The following is an 8,206-nucleotide window of genomic DNA, read 5'->3' as shown; positions in this document are numbered from 1 at the left end:
GGAATCCCAGGGGAATTCTACCACACTTTAAGGAATGAATGCCTAGTCCTCTGAAGCTGTGTCAAAAAAATAGAAATGGAAGAAAAACTGCCAAACTCCTTTTTTGAGGCCAGCATTACCTTGATCCCAAAACCAGACAAAGATATACCAAAAAGGAGAATTATAGACCAATATCCCTGATGAACATAGATGCTAAAATTCTCACCAAAATACTAGCCAATGAGATCTAATAATACAGTAAAGGGTTATTCACCACAACCAAGTGGGCTTTCTTCCTGGGCTATGAAGGCATTCAACATCAGAAAGCCAATCAATGTGATATACTACGTTAATAAGAGAAAGGATAATAAGCATATGATCCTCTCAATAGATGCGGAAAAACCATTTGACAAAGTAGAGCATCCTTTCTTGATTAAAACTCTTCACAGTAGCAGGATAAAGGAAACATACCTCAAAATCATCAAAGCCATCTATGAAAAACCCACAGTGAATATCATTCTCAATGGTGAAAAACGGAGTGCAATTCCCCTAAGGTTGGGAACATGGCAGGGATGTCCACTATCACCACTGCTATTTGACATAGAACTAGAAGCCCTAACCTCAGCAATCAGAAAACAAAAATAAATAAATGGCATCCAAACTGGTGAAGAAGTCAAACTCTGACTCTTTGCAGATGACTCTGTGTGAAAACTCCAAAATCCAAAAGACTCCAACCCACAATTGCTAGAATTCATACAGAAATTCAGCAAAGTAGCAGGATATAAAATCAATGCACAGAAATTAGTTGTATTTCTACATACCAACAATGAGAGAGAGGAAAGAGAAATTATGGAGCCCCTCTTATTACAATTACACCCCAAACCATAAGATCCTTAGGAATCAACATAACCAAAGAGTAAAAGGATCTGTGCTCAGAAAATGAATGACACACACATAACTCTCATGAAAGAAATTGAGGAAGACAAAAATGGAAACACATTCCATGCTTACAGATCAGAAGAACAAATACTGTTAAAATGTCTCTGCTACCTAGAGCAATCTACACATTCAGTGAAGTCTCTATCAAAATACCATCAACACTTTCCACAGAGCTGGAACAAATAATCCTAAAATTTCTATGGAACCAGAAAATACCCCAAATAGCCAAAGGAATATTGAAAAAGAAAACCAAAACTGGTGGCATCACAATTCCAGACTTCAAGCTCTATTACAAAACTATAGTCACTAAGACAGTATGGTACTGGCATAAAAACAGACATACACATCAATGGAACAGAACTGAAAACGCATAAATGGTCCCACAACTATATGGTCAACTAGTCTTCAATGAAGTGGAAAAAGAAAAGATAGTCTCTTCACAAATAGTGTTGGAAGAACTGGATGGCAACATGCAGAAGAATGAAGCTGAACCACTTTCTTAACACTATACACAAAAATAAGATCAAAATTTTAGAAAGGACCCAAATGTAGGGCAAGAAACCATCAAAATCCTAGAGAAGAACACAGACTTCAACCTCTTTCACCTCAGCCAAAGAAACTACTTACTAGACATGCTCCCTGAGGCAAGGGAAACAAAAGCAAAAATAAACTATTAAGACTTCAAAAAAAATTTTTTTAACTTCTGCATAACAAAGGAAAAAATCAACAAATCTAAAGGCAACCCACAGAGTAGGAGGAGATATTTTCAATTGCATATCTGATAAAGGGTCAGTATGCAAAAATCTATAAATTTATCAAACTCAACACCCAAAAAACAAATAACCCAGTAAAGAAATGGGCAGAAGACATGAACAGACATTGCTCCAAAGAGAGAAGTCTCCTGCAGATGTCCAACAGACACATGAAAAGATGCTCAACAACCCTGATCATGAGAAAATGCAAATCAAAACTATGAGGAGCAATCCCCTCACACCTGTCAGAATGGCTAAAACACACACACACACACACACACACACACACACACGAAACAAGTGTTGGCAAGGATACCGAGAAAGGGGAAACTTCTTCTACAATTGGTGGGAATACAAACTGGTGCAGCCTTTCTGGAAAACAATATGGAGGCTTTCAAAAAATTAAAAATACAGCTACCCTATGACCCAGCAATTGCACCAGCAGGTATTTACCCAAAGGATACAAAAATACAGATTTAAGGAGGTACATGTACCTGGATGTTTACAGCAGCATTAACAACCATAGACAAACTATGTAAGCAGCCCAGTTCATTGACTGGTGAAAGGATAAAGAAGGTGTAGTGTGTGTGTGTGTGTGTGTGTGTGTGTGTATAAAATGGAATATTACTCAGCCATAAAAGAGAATGGAATCTTGCCATTTGCAATGACATGGATAGAACTAGAGTGTATTATGCTAATCAAAGGAAGTCAATCAGAAAAAAACAAATAGCATATGATTTCACTCATATGTTGAATTTAAGAAACAAAACAGATGAACATACAGGAAATTAAAAGAAAGAGAGAGGGAAGCAAACCATAAGGGACTCCTAACTATAGGGAACAAACTGAGGGTTTGGGTGGGAGGGAGGTGAGTGAAAGAACAACTAAGTGGAGAATGGGTATTAGGGAAGTCATTTGTGATAAGCACTGGGTATTACATGTAGGTGATGAATCCCTAAATTCTATCTGAAACCATATTAAAACATTAACTAATTAGAATTTAAATAAAAATTTGACATGATAAATAAATAAATAAGAAATAAGTGACACTGAGGGGATAAATAATATAAAAGTTCACTATCTGTGCCCATAACTCTCCTACGAACTTCATTCCAAAGCATACAAATACAGACACACACACATGCACACACGTGCACACACACGTGTGTGCATGCACACACACACACACACACACACAACCCACATTAAAAATAAGAAAGAGGGAAATTGTTGTATGCCTATTTCCTTTGTATCTGAGTTTAGCTCTTCCTTATTTAGAGTCATAGCTTTTTTCCATTACTGTAATGATTATGTGTGCTTTTTATATTGCTAATGAATAAGTACATAGACTTTGAATATGAAGTAACACTAGATTTAGAGAATAAAGTAATGCTCCCTGACATTTCCTCAAGCTTCTTAATCACCCAGGTTCCTGATATTGAAATCACCATTCACTTTTAGTATGCGAGGTACCTAGTGTAATACAAATTATACATCCTCTGGAGATGAATATTTATCAATGTCCATCCTCAAATTTTAAATACACCAGTACAAAATTCAATTCTTCACTTTAATATAGCTCAAGACACCTTCCAACTCAGTATTAATCAATCACTGTGACAGTATATTTGAAGAAGAAAAAAAAAACTGTCTTATCTTGCCTATTACCCCGAAGTCAGAGTTCTAGATTAGTAGACAAACCATGTTATATTTCCTTGAATTGCAATTCCATGCCTCACTATATCCAATCCTCTCAGACTACTTTTCCTTTAGATGTTTTAAAGAGATATTTTGTTAGTTAGTTACATCGTTATTTTTGCTACTTTCTTTTTGGGGAAAATTGTGCTTTTAAAAATGTTACCATGGTTACACAAGGGTCAGGAGCCAGCTTGTTGTTGTTTTTCTTCATTTGCTATAAACCGAAGAGCAATTGGAAGTTACAAAGTGCATGGATCCTTACATCTTGTAATTTTCAGGCAATGGATGTTTCTCTACAAAATGCATGTAAGTGCTTGCTGCTTATCTAACTATTCCTATGCTACTATGCCTACCTTAAGTCCTACTTCTTTCAGAAAGTGTCCTCCCTCTTTGGAATTTTTTTGGTCCATTATCTCTCAAAATGTGAACCACTGATCAGTCTTCTTAAGAAGCACTTGGAATGATTGCTAAGGAAGCCAATTCCTAGATTTCATGCTAGGCCTTATCAATCAAACTCTCTGCTGTGGAGCATAGAAATCTAAATATTGAATAAATCCAGAAAATGTGCACAGCAAGGTTTAAAAATGTTTTTATCATTTTATACTTTATGAGGCAAAATTCTACATATGAAATAAATCTCATAATGTATTGTTTTTTGCTTTATGCAGTCAAATATGTTTTTTAAGAAATCTTATATATACAATTTTAGGTTGGTCTGCCATGTTGGTGTCTTTAAGCACAGCCCATCGGCACACTGCCTCCTTAAGCAAGGCAACCCACACAGGCTTGCTTCCTGCCCTGGTTTCAGCCCCACATCACAATTTTAACAAATATATACACCTATATATACCTTGTCATGAACTAAAACATTTCCATGTCTCCAGAAAAATTCTTTCATATTTATTTCCTGTCAATCTCCCCTCCCCAGAGCCCTGCTTTGGTTCTGGATTTTTACAACATATTTTATGTGGCTTATCTTAATGCATATGCCACCTGAGTCTCTTATTGATGCATGACATAAAGGCCACTCTCACAGTTTCCAAGCATATGGCTCTAGCTTTTCCCTGGCTGGAGGAAAAACTGTTTCCACTCAAAATAAAAATTTAATTAAGGACTGAACCATTTTTAGCAGCTATGATGGATTTGGATACAAATTAAGTAAGACCATACTGCTCTTCAAAAATTCAACCACACCTGCTTCCTTAAACATTTCCAGATGAAAATAACATGGATTATTAATTAATACATGGTTGTAATTTACAGTTAAATTATGTCCTGTGAGAGCTCCAACACTCTCATCAAAAGGTGTTAATAATATATGCCTCACAGACTAATATTACAATATTCTATGCCTAATCATACAGATGTTAATATAACCCCATATTCATTATAATTAACTCTTAGCATAGCAGAATTTACATTGTTTTTGAGTACATATAGAATATTAGCAAAAATAAGCTAGATAATGTTTCATAAAAATAAATCAATAAATTCAAAAGGATGGAAGTAATCCCACACATGAAATTAAATTAGAAATACATAACAAATATATTTGAAAAGTCTTATAAATATTTGGAAATTAAATAGTAAGGTATTGATCAAACAAGGAACTACCAAAAAAAGGGAACTACAAGAGAAATTAGAGAATATTTTTGTCCTTTTTTTTCATCATGAGAATTATATTCTTCAATCCCCATCACCCATTTCAGCCATCCCCCTGCCCACCTTCCCTCTGGTAACCATCATTTTATTCTCTATAGTTAAAAGCCTTTTTCTTGATCTCTCTCTCTCTCTCTCTCTCTCTCTCAATATCTCTCTCTCTTTATCTTTATCTTCTTTATCCTTTCATCTGTCAATGGACATTTGGGCTGCTTACATAGTTTGGCTATGATTGATAATGCTGCTATAAACATCCAGGTGCATGTGCCTCCTTGAATCTGTACTTTTGTATCCTTTGGGTAAATACCTGCTAGTGCTATTTCTGGATCATAGAGTAGCTGCATTTTTAGATTTTTGAAAGCCTCTGTACTGCTTTCCAGAAAGGCTGCACCAGTTTGCATTCCTACCAATAGTAGAAGAAGGTTCCCCTTTCTTTGTATCCTTGCCAACACTTGTTTCATGTGTGTGTGTGTGTGTGTGTGTGTGTATTTTAGCCATTCTGAGAGGTGTGAGGGGATAGCTCCTCATAGTTTTGATTTGCATTTTCTGATGATCAGTGTTGAGTATATTTTCATGTGTCTGTTGGACATCTGCAGGAGACTTCTCTCTTTGGAGAAATGTCTATTCATCTCTTCTGCCCTTTTCCTAACTGGGTTATTTCCTAACTGGGTTAGTGGGTGTTGAGTTTGATAAATTCTTTATAGAATTTTGGATACTGACCCTTTATCAGATACATCATTTGCAAATATCTTCTCCCACTCTGTGGGTTGCCTTTAGATTTGTTGATTGCTTCCTTTGTTGTGCAGAAGTTTTTATTTTGATGAAGTCTCAATAGTTTATTTTTGCTCTTGTTTCCCTTGTCTCAGGAGACACATCTAGAAAAAGGTTGCTACAACCAATATCAGAGAAATTACTATCTGTGCTCTCTTCAAGATTTTTATGGTTTCAGGTTTCACATTAAAGTCTTTAATTCATTTGGAGCTTATTTTTGTGTAAGGTGTAAGATGGTTTACTTCTGTTCTTCTGCATGTATCTGTCCAGTTTAGAAAATATTTTTAAAAGAGTAAACTCATTCTAAAAGGTCAGCAATTCCTCAATAACAAACCAGACAAAGATGTGGGAAAAGAACACTGCAAAACAATAATCTCTCATGAATGTAGATGCAAAAAACTTCAACAAAAATATCAGCAAATTGATCCAACAATATATACAAAGAATTATGTAAGAAAACCAAGTAGAATTAATCTCAGATATTCACAGCTATCTCAACACTGGAATATTGATTAATGTAATCTGTCACACCTATGGGCTAAAGACAAGAAAAATCATGATCATATCAATAAATGCAGATAAAGCATTTACAAAAATCCAACACTCATTTATGATTAAAAAAAAGAAAACTTTCATTAAACTAGGACTAGAAGGTAGCTTCCTCCACCTGTAATAAAAAAAACTCACAGATAACATATTTAATGGTTAGAAATTAGAAACTTTCCCACTAAGATGAGGAACAAGACAAGGATGTTCACCCTCATTACTCCATGTGAATCTCATATTGAAGATCCTAGTTAATGCTATAGGACAACTGATTGGGACAGAGAATATAAAACTGCCTTTGTTCACAGATAACTTGGTTATCTATTTAAAAATCTGAAAGAATTAGCAAAAAAAAAATAACACTCCTTGAACTAATAAGCATTTATAGCAAGGTTATAGAATATAAAGTTTATATACAAAAGTCACTTTCCCATATCCAGCAACAAACAAGTGAAATTTGAAATTGAAAACACGTTGTCATTTGCTGTAGCACCCCCAAAAATGACTTTTTGGCATAACTCTAACAAAATATGTATGCAGTCTATATAAGGAAAAGTATGAAACTATAAAAGAAATCAAACTAAATAAATGGAGAGATGTTCTATGTTCATGGATAGAAAGACTCAATAATGTCAAGATGTCAGTTCTTCCCAACTTGATCTTCAAATTCTTCACAATCTGAATCAAAATTCCAGCAAGTTATTTTTAGATATTGCCAAATTGATTCTAAAGTTTACATGAAGAAGCAAAAGACCCAGAATAGCGAACACAATATTGAAGGAGAAGAAAAAAGTTGGATGACTGATGTTATTACCTGACTTGAAGACTTACAATAAAGTGACAGTAATCATAAGATAGTATGATACTGATGAAAGAATAGATGAATGGACCAAAGGAACAGAATAGAGATCCCACAAATAGACTCACTTACTATAGTCAACTAATCTTTGACAAAGGAGAAAACTATCTCTGTGGAACAGAGATAGTCTTTTCAAAAAGTGGTGCTGGAGTAACTTGATATTCACATGCAAGAAATGAATCTAAACATAGGTCTTATACCCTATATAAAAAAGAGTCACAGATTTAAATGTAAAATGCAAAACAATAAAACTTCTGAGGGCGCCTGGGTGGCTCAGTGGGTTAAGCCGCTGCCTTCGGCTCAGGTCATGATCCCAGAGTTCTGGGATTGAGTCCCGCGTCGGACTCTCTGCTCGGCAGGGAGCCTGCTGCCTCCTCTCTCTCTCTGCCTGCCTCTCTGCCTACTTGTGATCTCTCTCTGTCAAATGGATAAATAAAATCTTTAAAAGAAAAAAATAAAAAATAAAAAAAACAATAAAACTTCTGAAAGACAACAAAGGAAAAAATTTACATGACTTTGGTTTTGACAATTAGTTTTTAGATACAACAGCAAAGGCAAAATCCATGAAAGAAATAATTAATAAGCTAGACTTGACTAAAATTAAAAATTTCTGTCTATAAAAGATACTGTCAAGAGAACCAGGAGACAAGCCATAGGCAAGGAGTAAATATTTGCAAAAGACATATTCGGCTCAGGTCATGGTCTTAGGGTCCTGGGATCGAGCCCTGCTTCAGTCTCTCTGCTCGCAGAGAGCCTGCTTCCCTTCCTCTCTCTCTCTCTCTCTGCCTGCTTCTCTGCCTACTTGTGATCTCTGTCTGTCAAATAAATAAATAAAATCTTTTAAAAAAAGAAAAGAAAGGAAATGTTATCCAAAATACACAATGAATTCTTAAAACTCAAGAAAGCAATCCAACATCAAAACTGAATCAAAAACTGTTAAGGTTTTTGTCTCTTAAGGACCCTTCATCAAAGAAGACATCCAGATAGCATATAAGTATATCAA

The sequence above is a fragment of the Neovison vison genome, chromosome 3 (genome assembly GCF_020171115.1).
Source record: "Neovison vison isolate M4711 chromosome 3, ASM_NN_V1, whole genome shotgun sequence".
NCBI lineage: Eukaryota > Metazoa > Chordata > Mammalia > Carnivora > Mustelidae > Neogale > Neogale vison.
The sequence above is the reverse complement of the archived record's forward strand: the minus strand, read 5'-3'. Positions refer to the sequence as shown.